The following is a 19,427-nucleotide window of genomic DNA, read 5'->3' on the forward strand; positions in this document are numbered from 1 at the left end:
TTATTATTTGTTGGCCCCTTCTGTGCTCAAAGCAGAGATCTCTCTACAAGTCTTCTTATATTCCCAAGCAGCAAGAAAGTAGGAAGCTAATATGTTATTTCCTCTCCATGTTTCTTCAGACATGCTATAGTCAAGAGAACTCCAAAGGGAGAATGGCTGGCTAGGTACCCATTAACTCTGCAGCAAAGAACAACTTGGACATCCATCTCAGTCTGATGAAAAAACTGAGGGATTCAGTAGTATAAAAATCTGAAATGATTCTCTTATCAAGCATCAAAATCCCTTGGATGGCTTGCTGAGACATTATTACTCCCTTCACATCTACGACTTATTTAGAAGGACTGGATCAGGCCTAAGAATTTGCATTTTTAACTAGTTCCCAGGTGATTCTAAAAATGTAGGACAAATCCAGGGACTTTGAGAACCAGTACAGGCATGGTTCCCAGTCCTGACTAACCATCAGAGTCACCTGTGAGGTTAAAAAAAAAATTTTCCTGAGAGCCTCATAGTAGAGCCCAATTAGAATTCCCAGAAGTTCCCTGACCCCCACCCCACCATGCCCCCTCAACCTGCCCTACTGTGGAATTTGCTTGTTTCTTTACCTCTCTCCATGACTCTTTGGTGTTCAGCAGGTGTGGATTTCCACAGCCCAAGAAAGCCTTGACTAATGGATTAATTTAGACCAAGAGCATTTTCAGCACTTAAATGTGAACACTCTTGTATACTAATTTTTTTACTTAATTCATGATGATGATATTCTTTGGAGAATATCTGTATTGGTCTTTTAGTTGCATCAAAATGAACACTTTTGGAAGGAAGACCTCACAATTCTAATAGGTAAATTAAAAAGTTCTGGCACAACTATATAAATCATCAATATTTCTGTGGCAACAACATGAAAACTTCATTAAAAAATAAAGCTATCATGAGATTCTTTCAGATTTATCCTTTAGAAATTAATACTTATCTTTTATCAGAATTTCCTAGCAATGTAACCAAACTGGTAGCTCATATGCTTATCAAAACTAGGGAGGGTAGATTTTGCCAGGAAGCATTACTTTCTACAACATAATTCTCTTTGTAATTCTCTAATTTTTCCCCCAGTGCTGGAAGTTGAACCAAAGGGTGATCTACCACTGAACTACATCCCCAGTCCTTTTTATTTTTGATTTTGATTCAGGTTCTTACTAAGTTGCTGAGGTTCTTGCTAAGTAACTGAGGCTGGTCTCAAATTTATGGGAGATTCTCCTGCCTCAGTCTCCTGAGTAGGTGGGATTACAGGTATGCACTACCATGCCTGGCTGACTAATTATTTAGCAAAGACTAAAAGCAGAATAACACTGTTATTAACGTTTAAAAGTATTTTATTAATAAGAAGCAAGGTTACCACTTCAATGGTAAATTATGTATTAGATAACATGAGTTTAAAATGTATAATATCATCTTTTCTTCATTCTTGTAATTTCCTATCTTGATTCTGGAGATTTCTTGCTAATAAATGTCTAGATTCTGCCAAACCTATATAGCTAAAATGAACCATCAAGCTTTGGTTTGTTACAGATTTACATGAATGAAGAAAAAGTAGCTTGGAAGCTTAACTCTGAATTGTGGCTCATCTACGGAAGTTGATTACCATTTAATTTGTAGATTGAGTATTGAACTCAATGTTTCTGAAATTAAATAATAGTGTGTTATTACTGACCCAAATGGAAAAACACGACCCATATTCATTAGTGAAATGTAAAACAGAATCTCGTCATTCTACGTGTGATGACAAAAAATACAAAAGCAATGTGAGAATTAACTTAATTGGAAATATTGTAAAATTATTTTCAACATCATCTGTCAAATTAAGGAGTTGCTTTGATTGCTAAGTAGATAATAGAGAAAGCCAAAGTAGTAAGCCTGGTTAAAATGTGCACAGATGCTTTATAAATTGCTTATTTTCCAGTATTATCACAACACTTGATAGTGGTACATTTATAATAGGAAGAAGAATTTAAGTTAACCTAGATGAGAGTTAAGTCGATGATTTAAATAAACTGAAAATTTCTCAAACTGTATTTCATCTTTCGTAATTATAGAGCTAAAAATACATTCTCCATGTTTTAATACTTTCCCCAACACAGTCAGTGTATATTGAGAAAAAGGAAAAAAGGAAAGAACAAATGAGTATCAGGGAAACACTTATCTCCTTGGTGTTAGAGAGAAACAAACTAGAGATCAGCTACAAGTCCTCTCCTAGGATTAGCAAGTCTTTTGCCAGTCCGGTACTCTCCCAAGAAGTCCAGATATCAGCTTTTACTAGACAGCACTTCAGGCAATACAGCCAACTCATTAAGAACACAGATGCCAAAGCAGGGCAGCCTGGGTTCAAAGCTCTGTATGTTACTGATGTTAGTTATTTTACCTCACCCAAGTTACCTCACTTCTTGATAGCTCACTTGTGAAATGGAAACAGCAATGTTGCAAGTGGATGAAAACTGAAGACATGTAAAGCGTTGAGAATAGTTCCCACCAGCAAGCACAGTGGTGCACACCTGCAATCCCAGGGACTCAGGAAAGTGAGGTAGGAGGATAGCAAGTTCAGAGCCAGCCTCAGCAACTTAGTGAAACACTAAGCAACTCAGCAAGACCCTGCCTGTAAGTAAAATATAAAAAGGGCTACGGATATGGCTCAATGTTTAAGCACCCCAGTATCAAAAAGAAAGAAAGAAAAAAGTTCTGACCTGCCTATAGTTGGCAGCTCGTGACATAGCTCCCAATGATCCCCAACTCTTGGTGTTCAACATTTATGTAATCCCTTCCCCTTGAGTATGGGCTGAACCTAATGATTTGCTTCCTACACTGAGAAAACAGCAAAAAAATGATAGTGTGATGGCTAAATCCACCCACCCTTTTTTTTTTTACTACTAAGGATTGAACCCAAGTGCACTTTACCATCCAGCTAAATCTCCAGCCCTTTTTATTTTTTATTTTGTGGCAGGATCTTACTGAGTCACCCAGGATAGCCTCAAACTTGTGATCTTCCTGTTTTAGCCTCCCAAGTTTCTGGGATTATAGGAGTGGGCCACCATACCTGGTGGTGATAGTTGTTTTTATGTAACTTAACCAGATTAAGAGATTTCCAGACAGCTGGTAAAACATTACTTCTGGGTGTCTTTATATGGGCGTTTCCAGAAAAGAGTAGCATTTGCAACTATAGATTTAGAGAAAATGGTCTCATCAATGCAAGTCGGCATCATCCAGTCCATAGAGGGCCTAGAGACAACAAAGAGGCAGAGGAAAGACAAATTCACTCTCTGCTTGAGACAGGTCATCCATTTTCATTGATTTTGCCCACAGGCATGTGCTCCTGGTTCTCAGGCCTTCATGTTGGGACAGGAGCTTTATCACTGGCTTTCCTAGGCCTCCAGCTTGCAGATAGATCATGGGACTTATCAATCTCCATATCTCATAAACCCATCCCTCATAACATATATATTTATGTATAGATATCCACACACAGATATAGAAATCCTATTGGTTCTATTTCTCTGGTGAACACTGACCAATATAGATTAAATGACATTTCTGTGACTAGTTCATAAAAGACTGTGATTTCTACCTTGAAATTTCCACTCTCTTTAGCCCTTCCTGATGTTGTCACCTCCAGTGTTATGAGAAGCTCTATGGAGAGGCCCATGTGGTGAGGAACTGAGTGAGGCCTTTGATTAAACAGTCTGTGAGGAAATGAAGCCTCAGTTCAACAATCAAATCCTATTAGCTATCAGCCAAGCCAGCTTGGAAGCTGATCCTTCCCAGTTGAGTCCTAAGACAATGGTAGCCTTATGAGAATCCCAGAGCCAGAGGACCCAGCCAAGCCTCAATCAGATTCCTGACTATGAAACTATGAAATAATAAAAGTTGTTTTAAGCCACTAAGTTTAGGAATCATTTGTTATGCAGCAAGAGATAACTAACATAATGCTAAGGCATTCTATAAATGTCAGCTGGTAAACAGACATCTCAAATTTCATATCTCCTTCCCTCGAACTCACATCTCAGTAAAGGGGATCATCATTCAAGTTGACCAAACCAAAACCCTAAGAGAAAATCATCTATCATTCTTTTCCTTTTCTCAACGCTTCCTTCTCTAAAAAGACCAGTTTCATGAATATCTGAGAAAGAGTATTTTAGGAATGGAAGGTTCAAAGAGTCTTAAGGTAAAAGTAAGCTTGGCTTATTTTTCTGTGAGAGAGACGACAGAAAGCTGAAGCTGGAGATCATAAGCTGAGGCCAGCCTGGGCAACTTAGTGAGACCCTCTCTCGAAACCTAAGAACAGCTGTAGAGTATAGCTAAAGCATCCCGGGGCTCAGTCCCCATCCCATAAAATGAAATAAAGCAAGAGGGAAATCAGTGTGGCTGGAGCTGCTAGCAAGAGGGAGAATGATATAATCAGAGAAGAAGGCAAGGGGCCAGATCACTTAGGACCTTGAAGGCCATGATAAGAAGCTTGGGTTTTTTTCTGAGTGTAATGGGAAACAAACAGAAGGAGAGACAGAGTTATGACATGGTCTCACCATTTTGGTCTGAGTCTTAGTCCTAGGAAAACCCTTTGGCTTCTATTTTGAATAATAGTTATAAGACAGGAGTAAAGCAGAGAGACAAGTAAAGGAAATAGCATTCTAAATGAGGGATGATAGTATTTTAGACTGGGTTGAAAGCACTGGAAATAAAGAGAAGTGGGTGTTCTGGGGACAGATATTGGAAGCAGAGCCAGTAAATTTGCCAAATAATTGGATGGGGAAAACACAGGCACCAATGTTGGCCCATAGGTGTTTTGGCTGAGCTACAAGGGAAGAGGAGAGGGACAAGTCTAGGGTAGAAATCTCAATTTCTCTTCTGATCATGTAAGCCTAAAATGAAATTAGTTATCCAGGTGGAAATGTCAAGGGGACAGATGAATATCCTCACCCAGAGTCCTGGGGAGACCTTTGTTCTGGAGGTTGGGGACAAATTAAATAAAGATGACACTTAGCTTCCAAGATCTTCAGGGGATTATCCAGGGAGAAAATGTAGAAGAGGAAGAGGACCCAGGTCCAAGCCCTGGGAAACTCCAAAATGTAGGAGTCTGAAAGGAAAAGCTGGCAAAGGAGCCTGAGAATCAGTGGCCCAAGAAACAAAGCAAGTAATCCCCGCCTGGGAGCCTGGGAAATTATGTAAAACTCCCTGAACGCAACCCCAGAGGTGGCAGGAGGAACCCTAGACTGAGGTTAAGTTGATATCTACACGCACACACACACACACACACACAACTAAGATATATATATTTGGACACAATACCTTTATTTTATTTATTTTTATGTGGTTCTGAGGATCGAACCCAGCACCTCACACATGCTAGATGAGCGCTCTACCGCTGAGCCACAGCCCCAGCCCTTAAGTTTTATTATTATTTTCAGCACTGGATACCAGGACCTCACACATGTTAGGCACATGCTCTATTACTGATCTCTGCTCCCAACCAGAGGTTAAGCTTTATACCTGGGCTGAATGGCTTTGAATCAGAAAATCTCTGTTGTAGAATTTTTTTTTTTTTGTACCAGGATTGAACCCAGGGGAGCTTAACTCCTGAGCCACATCTCCAGCCCTTTTTATTTTTTTATTCTGAGGATGTCACTAAGTTCCTTAGGGTCTCAATAAGTTGCTGAGGCTGGCTTTGAACTTGCAGTCCTCCTGCCTCAGCCTCTCAAGCTGCTAGGATTACAGGCGTGCGCCACTGCTTCCTGCTGTTGTAGAAAAATTTTTAAAATTGAACTTGCTGGATATCTGAGCTGAGGTGCTAGTAAAATAATAGATAAAATTTATATTTACATAATTAACTAGGTTATTTATGTCTTTAAATAAATATTATATAAAATAATTAGTACTCTGAAAGCATAAAACAAGAGAGCTGGGGACGTAGCATACACAGGGGTCTGTGTTCAATACTCAGCACCCCTTAAAGAAAAAGACCAGCCTAAGAAGAAGATGAAAAGGAAGCTCCCTTGAGATGTTGCCTTCAGGGTGAGAAGTGAGCTCTTATGATCCTGAAGGAGGGAGAATTTTACCAAAAGGATGAGAGAACAGAGATGAAACCAACTCAATTTAAGATTTAGGGAACAGAGGTATATGGTATATGAGAATGAAGGTGGGGAAAGAAAAAGAAAAGCCCTAAGGAGATTTGGGGGCAAACTGACACCTCAGAAGAAAAAGTTGAATTTTCATCCTTCAAAAAGACAAAGGAAGGGCTGTGGATATATCTCAGTTGGTAGAGTGCTTGCCTCGCATGCACAAGGCCCTGGGTTCAATCCCCAGCACCACAAAAAAAAAAAAAAAAAATGGGAATGGTGGTGCACACCTGTAATCCCAGCAACTAGGGAGGCTGAGGCAAAAGGATCAAAAGTTTGTGACCAACCTCAGTATATTGGCAAGAACTTGCCTTAAAAAAGGAGTAGGAAGGTAGCTCACCTCTGAGCTACATCCCTAGCCCTACAAGATTTATTTTTAGAGTTCAATTATACATCTCCAAAAAGTTACAATTATGATGTCAAAACATGTTCATTATAAATTAATTTCTAAAAAAGGTCTTATAAAACAACAAAAGAAACCTTTAGTCTATAATCTTGGGATAAAATTCAAGAATTTTTAGTTTGTTTGTTATTTTTTGTTTGGTTTTGGTACTGGAGATTGAACCCAAGGATGTTTTACCACTGAGCTACATCCTCAGTCCTTTTTATTTTTTATTTATTTTTTAATTTTTTTGGAGTTATAGATGGAAAGTATGCCTTTATTTTATTTGTTTATTTTTATGTGGTGCTAAGGATCGAACCCAGTGCCTCACACGTGCTAGGCAAGTGCTCTGCCACTGAGCTACAGCCCCAGCCCTTAATATTTTTATTTTGAGACAGGATCTCCCAAAATTGCTAAGATCTTCAATAAACTGTTGAGACTGGACTTGTACCTGCATCTCAGCCTCCAGAGTTGCTGGGATTACAGCATGCGCTACCATGCCCGGCTCCAAGAATTACTAATTCTGAAAAATTGAAAATTGCTGGGCATATTAGCAAACATCTGTAATTTCAGCTACTTGGCTGAGGCAGGGGGATTGCAAGTTAGAAGTCAGCCTGGGCCACTTAGTAAGGTACTGTCTCAAAATAAGAAATAAAAAGGGCTGAGAATGTAGTTCAGTGGTAGAACTCTCCTGGGTTCAGTCCCCAGTACCACCACCACCACCCCAAAATTGAAAACTCCTCTCAAAAAGTTTACCAGTTCAGGGCTGGGGATGTGGCTCAAGCGGTAGCGCGCTCGCCTGGCATGGGTGCGGCCCGGGTTCGATCCTCAGCACCACATACAAACAAAGATGTTGTGTCCGCCGAAAACTAAAAGATAAATAAATATTAAAAAAAAACTAAAAGTTTACCAGTTCAAAGGAGATAAGTGAATCACATAATTTTAAACAATTTTCAGTAGATGGCGCTAGTTACAAATATATACTTTCCCACATAACCTCAATTTCTGAGCCTAAATAAATATCAAAAGTGTATACTAATTGTGTGTCTAAATCTGTTTGGTCATTTGAAAATATTTTTTAAACTCTGAAATACTTTCAATTAGAAAATAGCCAATCAGACCTTAACCAAACTTCTAGAGTGAACTTAAATAAGTTATTTATACATTTTGCAATATTTGAAATATTTATGCAATAACTAATATGTTCCAATACAATATCTTTTTGTATACTTAAGGAAAGAGACACAGACTCAATTATCTATAAGTTCCCCTCCAAGTCTAACTTTTTGTGATTTATAAAAAGATAAAGTTTGGAATATGAAATGTAAAAGCATAATTTATGCAGGCAACAGAAGTATATTAGTTTAGAGCATTAAAAATGCTTTTGTAATACATGGAGCTACAACATGGTGAACTATAAGGAATTTAGCAGATTTCTTAAAATTCCATTTTATAAAATAAAATCAACATCTTGAGAATAGAAGACACTTTTTTTTTTTTTTAACTAGGGATTGAGCCAAGAGGTAGTCAACCACCGAGCCATATTCCCAGCACTTTTGTATATTTTATCTAGAAACAGGGTCTCACTGAGTTGCTTAGGACCTTACTAAGTTGCTGAGGCTAGATTTGAACTTGTGATCTTCTTGCCTCAGTCTCCTGAACCACTGGGATTACAGGTGTTAGCTACTGCCCCTGGACAGGAGACACTACTGATGCCATGTTTAAACATGATTTATTCTAATGATTTAGTGCTGTCTGCGGTGTTAAAGCCTCCCCCTGTCCACTCGACTTTTATTTTCTTGATATAGGATCTGGCTATGTTGTCCAGGCTAGCCTCAAACTGCTGAGCCAAATGATCTCTAACTCCCAAGTAACTGGAACTGCACATGCACACCATGACACCTGACTGTAGCCTTCATTTTTAAAAGAGAACTAGTGAGGGGAAAGAGGTCATTCCCAAATTTTGCCATGTGGAACTTAGTATTATTGCTGTTTTTTCTGAACTATACTAAACAGAATTATACCTCTTCCTCTCCCCTCCCGGGACATCTTCATTGAATTCTAAAATTTGAAAGTTTTCTACTTTTACTCAGCCTGGTTTCCAACTACCCTCTGCCCCAGTGCTGGGAATTGAACCCAGGGCCCTGTGCATGCTAGGCAGCGCCCCACCACTGAGTTACACTCACAGTCCTCAGTTTAATTTCTTGACTTGATAAAGACTGGGACAAAATAAGGAGGAGCAAACAAGAAATAAGAAAAGTTAGTTGCAACATGGTACAAAGTAAAATGGCGTCCGGCATGATGGTGCACACCTGTAATCCCAGTGGCTCGGGAGGCTGAAGCAGGAGGATTGGAAGTACCAAGGCCATCCTTGGCAATTTAGTGAGGCTCTGAACAACACAGTGAGACCCTATATCAAATATAAAAAAGAGGTGGGGATGTGGCTCAGTGGGTAAGTACCCTTGGGCTCAATCCCTGGTTAAAAAAAAAAAGTTAAAAAGGCTTTTGACACTGGAGCTGGTAGACCGGGGTCTGGAGAAATTTCATAACCTCAGGCAGCTCCCCCATCCTCTTATGTAAAATGGGGACAGAATAAGATCCGTGCTGCTTCGGTGTTGTGAAGTGTAAAGTGCTCAACACAGTGCCCCAAGCAGAAAGCCTTCGCTCATATTGGCCTTCTGGGTGATGAGGGAAAATGCCAGAGAAGTAGGAATGGCAAAAGTCCAGATCATGTTCCTAGACTAAACTCCCAGAAATCAAGCAAATGATTCTGGATCAGAAAGGAGCCTTAGAGACCATCAAACCTAAATGATGAGCAGGCGCATATGGTGGCACATGCCTGTAATCCCAGCAGTTTGGGAGACTAGGACAAGAAGATGGAGAATTCAAAACCAGCAACTGTGAGGCACTAAGCAGTTCACCAAGATCCTGTCTCCAAATGTAATACAAAATAGGGCTGGTGATGTGGCTCAGCGGTTGAGTGCCCCTGAGTTCAATCCCTGGTACCATAAAATAATAAATAAATAAATAACCTAAATGATGAGAAGGAGGATCAGAAGGATCAGAGAATATGTACCTTTCAAAGGTTTCGCACATGATTTCTCCACAATAAAATACCCACAGCGATAGACGGCCTTGCCTCCTGTTCATCACTCTGTCACGGATGCTGAGTCTGTGACCCACAACCTGGGTGCTTGGCCAGGGCTCAGGCACACAACCAGAGCAAGTTTAGTGCCAGAACATCAGGATAGGACCGAGCTTCCCGCGGAGTCTTAAAGAAAGCAGGCAGTCTCTAGCTTGTGGAGAAAACTGTTCCAGTGCATGGTGATCTCCTTTGCGTTATCTCTTCCTTCTCCCCTTTAGGCTAGAAGGTAGAAATTGATCAGGGGCTCACTGGGATCAAGGTGGAGCTCAGACCTAGAATACAAGGAACAAAGTGGTTGAGGTTGGATGTACGCTGTCTATTTTGCTAGCTCCTTCTTACTTCAGTAATCTCCCCACCCACCCCCACCCCCGTTCTCACACTATGTTGTGGCCATAGAAGAAAGCAAGAAGAGCACTAGAGATGCTCTCCTCTGTGCCTCAAACTAAAGGGCCAGATTTCTTGTGACTCACACAGCTGGAGACGCTAAACCCAGAGCCAAAGCCCTGGCTAGCAATTAAAGTAGGTTCAATGGCAGATGTGGAGGCTAGGAGGCTCAAAACCTGGAGTCCTGGCTGCTTTTCTCCAGGTATATGATGATCACCCAGACTCTTCCTCTTTACAAGTTTCTTTTGTAACCTTCATCTGTACCTTTCACAGGCATCCCTAGGTAGTGCTTTATGTTGTGCTTGAGGAAAATGAAATAGTCATTTCAATTGCACAAATTAGCTGATGTAAAAAATATTCCTTTTCTTCAGTCTTTCACTTTGACCTTTTCATTCCACATTAAATATCATGAAAAAAAAAAAAAGCTTTGCTCAGTGGTTAAGCACCCCTGGGTTCAATCCTCAGTACAAATATATATATCATAAAACTTACATGGTCCAAACCAGTTGTACCAGGTAACAAGCTATATGTCTGAGGAACTTTTCTTTTCCTACATTCTCCCTGTACTACAAATACATACACAAAAAAAATACCTATACCATGCATATAATTGTAAATGAAGATACTAAAAGAAAAATACAATTTAAAAGGGCATGGTTAAGCTGCGTGTGGTGGCTCATACCTTTAATCACAACTACTTGGGAGCTGAGATTGGAGGATCACAAGTTCAAGGCCAGACTAGGCAAATGAGTGAGACACTGTCTCAGAATTAAATAAAAAGGACGGGGATGAAGCTTAGTGGCAGAGCACCCCTGGATTCAATACCTAGTAATGCAAAAAAAAAAAAAAAAAGTTAAAAAAAAATACAAAATAAAATAAACATTGAATTTGATCTGTACATACACAAAAATAAGAAATATGCTAGAAATTTTCAATTATAAAAATGTCACATATACAGATGAAACAAGTCTCAATAAACTGGATGATTAATTTTAAAAAAAGAAATATAATGGCCAATGTCAACTCCAGAAGTTGAAAACCTGAAAGTTATGAACAAAGAAAAGCTTTTTAAGTTATCAAAGGAATGTCTACAGAAGCTCTCCAGACTCATAGCTTTACTTTCCTATTTTAAATTTTCCATAGCTTAACAAAAATATGAAAATTAATAAAATGGTTAAACTTGGTTTATGCAGCAGAACTCATTTACCTTGAGTTCAAATCAAATAATTCTCTTTCTTCCATTGATTCATAGAAGTCTGCTTCCCATACAGGCTGCTTGAACACTTGATTGGATTTTTAATTTCTTTGGCTAGTAGGATGTTAAAATTTTTTTTCTGGACATCTCTATAGATCTCTGATCTTGATGAAATTTTGCCTTCTTATATTCTTATGTGAAGGGCCACTCAACTTTAAACATTTTAAACAGCCTCTGATTGCATTCTGGAAAGCTCTGTGATTTGACAGACCCTGAGATTACACTTTTAATGTTAGTCTCCTAATTAGTACTTCCAGGTATTAAGACATTATAAAAGCTGGGTACAGTGGCACATGTCTATAATCCCAGCAGCTGCTGAGGTAGGAGGATCACCAAGTTTGAGGCCAGCCTCAGCAACTTGGCAATGCCCTAAGCAACGCAGTAAGAACTTGTCTCAAAATAAAAAATAAAAAGGGTTGGGGATGTGGCTCAGTGGTAAAGCACCTCTGGATTCAATCCCCAGCACCAAAAAAAAAAAAAAAGAAAAAAATATATAAAATCATAATAATTAAGATGGAGTGACATCAACATAAGAAGATCTTTTCAGTCAAAGAGAACACAGACACTGACTAGATTTTAAAACAATTGAATATATGAATATGTAATAATTACTGATCACCAGGAAAGGGAAACTTCTATTGCATAAATAATGTTGTAGAAACTGAACTAAAATTATGAATGCAAAACAAAGCCAAAAACTATAATATGAACAACCATCTTTGAATAGGAAAGGATATAAACTTAAACACAAATGTATCACTATTTGCATAAAAATTTAAAATATCTTTTTTTATTGTAATATTTTTAACAAACATGACAAATTCTTAATGTCTTTTATATATAAAGAGCTTTCACAAATCACTAAGACTACAATAGGAAATTGAGCAAATTATATATAAACAGATCTCCCAGAAGAGGAAATACAAATGAAAAAGGAACATGCAAGAAATCAACATTGCTAGAAATAAAAGCAAAATTTTTAAATGTTAAGATACTCTACTTTTTCTGTGAAATTATAAAGACTACAGAATGAATACTCAGGGGTGATGAGGGTATAATAATACAAGTCCTCTCACATGCCTTTGATGGGAGTTGATCAGTCTAACCTTTCAGGAAAGCCATTTAACACTATCAAGTGCTGCGACACAGGACTAAATCAGTCAGGGTCACTCCAGGTGAATTGGGTTGGAACAAAATAATCACAAGAAGAGGGGTTGTGGCTCAGTGGTAGAACACCAGCCTAGCATGTGTGAGGCAATGGGTTCAATCCTCAGCACCACATAGAAATAAATAAATAAATAAAATGAAATCATCAAAGACAGACAAAATACCTTTTTCCTTGGGTTCTTCAGCAATAGCTCCTCTGCTCCAGCTCCTACAAGGGAGACAAGGAAGGCAGACAAAAGAGAGAGGAGCATGTTCTGAAGTCCTTTTTACTGAGGGGAAGACACTTGAGAAAGTTCCATCCAAATGAGGGTAGGAGTCAGGTTTTCCGGGGGAGGGGGGGTGGGGGGGTGGAGTCTAGCTTGGTGATGTCCTGTAGTCAGCAGATTGACTGACATCTTGGAAGGCCACACCCATCTCAGGTGCCGCGTGGGGATCACCGGCAGAGCGAGTGAAAACGACACATACATCACCAGCCCAAACAGAGAGGCAAAGTCAGTCTAGTTCCCTCAAGTTCTCATGCTCTCATAGTTCACACACACACACACAGCCCACAGCCGGCCCACAACAATCAAGTATGTTTACATAGTCTACCTTTTGTAGACCATGTGAAGACTAAGACAACCCACTTGTCTATATTTTACTATTCTTACATAACAAGTACCCCAGGATTTGACACTTTAAAGGATATTAATATTTCTGGGGTTGGGTCCCAGGAATTGAACTCAAGAGGCACTTAATATTTTATTTACAGACAGGGTCTCACTGAGTTGCTTAGTGCCTCACTTTTGCTGAGGCTGGCTTTGAACTCTTGATCCTCCTGCCTCAGCCTCCTGAGCTGCTGGGATTATAGGTGTCAGCCACTATGCCTGGCTACGACATTAATATTTATTATCTCATGTAGTTTCTGCAGGTTGGGAATCTGGGAGCCTTTGAACTAGGTGGTTTTGCTCAGCGTTTTTCATGAGGTTTTATTTAAGCTGAGGGCCTCAGTAAATTGCCTCAAACCTACCATTTTGTGAATATGGATGTTGGGAAGACACACAAGGGCAGGAATGCAAAAGACAGGCTATTTGAGAGGCTACCAGAGTTTATACCTAGAAAACTAATTTAATCAAATAATCTTAAATGCAGAAAATACTTTACTTATTAAGACATTCACCCAGCAGCTTGGGAGATGGATGCAGGAGGATCCCAAATTCAAAGCCAGCCTCAGCAATGGCCAGACACTAAGCAACTCATGAGACCCTGTCTGTAAATAAAATACAAAATAGAGCTGGGGATGTGGTTCGGGGGTCAAGTGCCCCTGAGTTTAATCCCAGGCACCTCCCACAAAAAAAAAAAAAATCAGGCCCAGCATGGTGGTGCACATCTGTAATCCCCAAGGCTCAAGAGGCTGAGGCAGGAGTATTCCAAGTTCAAAGGCAGCTTGAGCAACTTAATGAGGCAATGAGCAACTCAGTAAGCCCCTGTCTCTAAATATTAAAAAGGGCTGGGGATGCGGCTCAGTCGTTACATGCCCCTGAGTTCAACCCCAGTACCAAAATATATATGTATATATAGATATAGATAAATATAGATATATAGATATATATTCATTATGAAGCAGGTAAGAAGGTGCATGCCACTTATCTCAGCTACTGGGATGCTAAGGCAGAAAGATCACAAAATTAAGGACAGCCCCAGCAATTTAGCAAGACCCTGTCTCAAAACAAAATTTTTAAAAAGAGCTGGGGATGTATCTCAGTGGTAAAATGCTTGCCTAGCAGGTGCAAGGCCCTGGGTTCAATCCCCAGTACCACAAAAAATGTATACATATATGTACACATATGTTCATTATATGCAGGGAACAGTGGCACCTGCCTCTAATTTCAGTAATTTAGAAGGTTGAGGCAGGAGGATTGCAAGTTTGAGGCCAGCCCGGGCAACTTGAAGGGACACTCTCTCAAAAAATAAAAAGGGCTAGGGATGTAGCTCAGTGACAAAGTGCCCCTGGGTTCAACCCTCAGGATCAATAAAAGAAAAGAAATCTGGGTTTTTTGTTTGTCTTTTGAGTTGTGCAGGGTCTCATGCATAATAAACATGTATTCTACCACTGAACTACATCTCCAGCCCTTAGAGACTGTTCTAAGTGCTTTATATGTACTAATAAACTTAATCCTCACAATAACCCTACAGAATAGGCCACTAATAGAATACATTTCACCCAAGGAAACTGAATTACACAGATAAGCAAACAGCCCAGATTTCCACAATTAGAAAGTCAATGATTCAGAATTCAAATCTAAATAATCTGACAATGTTAATCACTATCTGTATTTTCTCTTAAATATGGTATTATATAAAATATTTATCATTCTCATATGTCTATATACATATTTATGTGAGTAGGAAAAAGATAAGAGGGAAAAAACCTAAAATATCATTGACTACACCCACGGAGTGATGGAGTTCTGATATTGTTTGCTTTATTTTTCATACATTTCTTCTTTTTCAAAACTTCCTAAAATGGATACATATTACATAGACAATCAGAAATGATCCTTTCAAGGAATTACAAAAATCAATGGGACACTGTGCCTATACTCTACCAGGGAAAGAGAGAAAAAGCAAAAAAGAAAGAAAAACTTGGGGGAGGGGGGAAGGGAGGGCAGGAGTTAGCAATGATGGTGGAATGTGATGGACATCATTATCCAAAGTACATGTATGAAGACACGAATTGTTGTGAACATACTTTATATACAACCAGAGATATGAAAATTTGTGCTATATGTATATGTAATAAGAGTTGTAATGCATTCTGCTATCATTTATTTTTAAAAAGTAAATTTTAAAAAAGGAAAGAAAAACTCACTGATCTTGGAAAAGAATTATCAAAATTATTTCACTTTTTGGCGCAATACATAGCAAAATTATTATGTATCAGTCTGTGTGTTTTATGTACACAAGTAAAAAAAAATGACAGCATATTTTTAGCCTACTTTGTAGGGTTCACAAAGCACATTCACAGTTATTCATTTGATAAAACAAAGATTATTTCTGCTATTAATCTACCCAGCTATTTACATCACTCTTGAGATGTTTGAAAAAATGCTCTTTGTTAATTTTAACTGAATGGAGTCAAATTCTTCCAGGGCAGGTGGCTGTACGACATTCACTGAGGAATGCAACCAACTGTTTGCATATATTCCCAGGACAGAATTTGTTTAAAAGAATTGAAATACAGTTAAGTTAAATCTTTTCCTTCTCTGGCTAATGATTATCACTTTAACTGTGTTCTTTTCAAAGCTTTATTACACAAGCCATGAAAATACAGCGCTTAAGCCTGCTGATGGGAAGCAAGTAATCTGCTCATTCTTTCAAGGTGCATTCATCCTTTCAGGTCAAGAGGGTCACATTGCAAGACCTGAAAGCTAGTGCACAGTTGAATTAGAAAGGTTATAATTGAATTTGCCTAGCTCAGTACCTTAGCTACTCAGTTGTCCTCAGCGGAACTTTGTTGAAGGGTATATTTTCATTATTTCTTGCCAGACTATTAAAGGCAAGGATGGTATTGCTAAAACCAGGTAATTCTCCCATGCGGGTTGGCAGAGGGGAGACATAACTACCATAACAGCCATTATATATCTTCTACATTACTTATTAACAAAACATTAGGGCTGGGGATGTGGCTCAAGCGGTAGCGCGCTCTCCTGGCATGCCTGCGGCCCGGGTTCGATCCTCAGCACCACATACCAACAAAGATGTTGTGTCCACCGAGAACTAAAAAATAAATATAGAAAAAAAAAACATTAAAAAAAAAAAAAAAAAAAAATTTAAAAACAAAACATTAAAAGGTATGGCCATTTATGCTAGACAAAAATATAATAGAATATTTTATTCTGAATCTAAATGACAAAACAAAAAAATATTTTAGAAGGTGTATAATGAGGGCTGGGGTTGTGGCTCAGTGACAGAGCATTCACCTAGAATATGCGAGGCCCTGGGTTCAATCCTCAGCATCACATAAAAATAAATGAATAAAGTGAAGGTATTGTGTCCAGCTACAACTAAAATATAAATACATATTTAAAAAAGACATTCTTGGGGCTGGGGATGTGGCTCAAGCGGTAGCGCGCTCGCCTGGCATGCGTGCGGCCCGGGTTCGATCCTCAGCACCACATACAGACAAAGATGTTGTGTCCGCCAAATACTAAAAAATAAATATTAAAAAAAAAAAATTCTTTAAAAAAGACATTCTTTAAAAAGGTGTATAATGAAGACAAAGAAGGAAATTTAGGTATTTGTCCAAGGATTGAGGGTTTAGTTGTAAGCACAGGGATAAAAGAAAAAGGAAGAAATTGAAATTGAAGATTTAAAGCCTACAAAATGAAGGGCACAGCTAACAAGGTGTTTGGTTGATTTCCCTTGAGGGAAATTCAATAATTCAGCTTCAAAGGAGACTTTTTTTTGTAATGCTTGAATTTGTCCTATTTTACTATATAACCACCAGCTTTCACCTTCACATCAAAAGATGTCCAGGTGTCATAGTGCCCTGGTACATAGCCCCAGCTAGACTATGTCTAGTTGGAATCCACTGTTGTGATCATCTGATTAGCAAACACACTGTCCTGTCAGGAGCTGCCCTGGATGTAGACACCTTTTAAGTCCTGATGCCCAGGGTTCTGAACAATTATTGTCTTCAGTTTGGCATGGGGTAGTGACAGGTAGCAGTAACTTGAGCGTTACCCCAGCTCCGGATAACACCACCATGCCCAGCCAAGAAATAGTTCTTGAACAAATGAATGAATGAGCCAATTGAAAGCAGAAATGGCTGTTTATATATTATCATTGACCTACAGCAAGAAAGAAACTTGATGCATTTTGTGATGAATAGTTTTATGTGTCAAATTGGCTAGACCAGTAGGGTGCAGTAGTACACACTTGTAATCCTAGCTCCTTGGGAAACTGAGTCAGGAAGATCCTTAGAGTCCATGAGTTTGAGATATTAAACATTAATTGGGGGATTTCTACATGTAAGACACTATTTAGAATTTTTTATGTTCGATCACCCCCTTGGCATATAACAAATCTGGGAAGCAGATGGAGATGGGAATGCAGGTGTTTATTGGTCAACAATGCATGTGGAAGAGAAAAACTGGGAAAAGTAAGCTTAGGGAGTGGATATCTTCAGACCACACTGCAGATCTGACACCTATTAAAGAAAAGGGAGAAGAAGCAGGATTGAGTAGGAAAAGCCTCAGAGCACCCTGCAGATCTGAAAGTGTTGACCAACCTGAGAACATCCACAACTCCGGAGCAAAGCTGACCCAAGAAGGGAGGCTCTTCCTGGGTTAGAGTGCCCATTCTTGTACCCCACTGAGGTCAGCCACTCCCTGGGGATTGTCCCAGAAGAGCATGATCTTATGGCATGTTTGAAATAAATCACCAGGTCAGTCTTGAAGCAAGACATGGAACTTTATTTGCCATGGAGGGTTGGAAGGACAGCAATCAAGTCACCTCTGCAAACTTGACCCATTGCAGAAGGTAGGATATCTCTTTTATAGCCAAAACCCACAAGCTACCAGTAAGTCCAAAACCATAGCAACGTAGGAAGTGGGTCAGAATGACCCAGTTCAGGGTACAGTACACTGCCCAAGAAAAATGGGAACTAAATGGAGAATATCTTTACAAATGCATTTCTTAATAATACATTGTATAAGAAAAACAGAAACTTTTTTTTAACCGCCATGCTGTTGTCAAACAGGGTGTGCTTACCAGGAGGTGGCAGAGGCGGGTTTTCTCATGGGAGAAGCATTTCTTACAAGAAATGGAGTCTCAGGGTAAAATGGAGTTTGTCTGGTCAAGGCAATGTGGATTGGCCCATAACAGTCTTACTTACCTCAAAGGGGAGGCAGATCCCAAGGGTACTAACATCTGAATGCCAGCAGCTCACTGTACTCCTTAGAACTGACAGTAAATCCTTCCTTGATAGGTTTGCTGAATAGTGAAACTCCATGGCTTTCACAGTGGGTTAGGTCTTATGATTCCTATCTTTAAAAAAGAAAATCTTCCGGGCACAGTGGCACATACCTGTAGTCCCAGCAACTTGGGAGGGTGAGACAGGAGGATCACAAGTTCAAAACCAGCCTCAGAAATTTAATGAGGCCCTAAGCAACTTAGTGAGACCCTGTCTCAAAATAAAAAATAAAACGGTCTGAGGATGTGGCTCAGTTGTTAAGTGTTCCTGGGTTCAATCCCTGCCAAAAGAAATGAAGAAAAAGAAAAAGAAACCCTGAGGGTTGGGAAATGTAGTTCAGTGGCAGAACACTTACCTCACATGAGTGAGGGAAACAGGTTTAATCACACCACACACACACAAAAAAAGTTAAAAAAAACAAGATACAGGGCTGGGGGTATAGCTCAATTGGTAGAGTGTTTGCCTCACATGCACAAGGCCCTGGGTTCAATCCCCAGCACCACCACCACCACCACCACCACCACCACCCACCCCACCCCCCACCAAAAAAAAACAAGACACAGGTTATATAAATTTCCCAAAGTTGGGCTGGGGTTGTGGCTCAGCTGTAGAGCACTCACCTAGCATGTGTGAGGCCTGGGGTTTGATCCTCAGCACCACATATAAATAAATTAAATAAAGGTATTGTGTCCATCTTCAACTTAAAAAAAAAAAAAGAGGGCTGGGATTGTGGCTCAGTGGTAGAGTGCTCACCTAGCAGTGTGAAGCACTGTGAGGCACTAGATTCAATCCTCAGCACCACAAACAAAAAAATAAATAAGTGAAATAAAGGCATTGTGTTCATCTACAACAAAAAAATAAATAAAAATAAAAAAAATTTTTAAAGTGAGCAGCATTCTTAAAAAAAAAAAAAAAAACTTCCCAAACTCACATAATTTAGTAAAGAGCTAATAAATGTATCATTTTCTCTTGGTTGATAGTAAAAA

General features: G+C 39.3%; 1 non-coding gene across 1 annotated transcript; it reads left to right on the forward strand.

Annotated features, from left to right (window-relative positions):
• Nucleotides 1-18,873: 18,873 nt before the first annotated feature.
• Trnav-cac (transfer RNA valine (anticodon CAC)) lies at nt 18,874-18,946 on the forward strand. The gene has a single exon. It is a non-coding gene; the product is annotated as a tRNA-Val (tRNA).
• The last annotated feature ends 481 nt before the right edge of the window (nt 18,947-19,427 follow it).

Source organism: Marmota monax, unplaced genomic scaffold (genome assembly GCF_021218885.2).
Source record: "Marmota monax isolate L192 unplaced genomic scaffold, Marmota_monax_Labrador192_F-V1.1 WCK01_AAM20220418_F8-fsc00012, whole genome shotgun sequence".
In the NCBI taxonomy this organism is placed as follows: Eukaryota; Metazoa; Chordata; class Mammalia; order Rodentia; family Sciuridae; genus Marmota; species Marmota monax.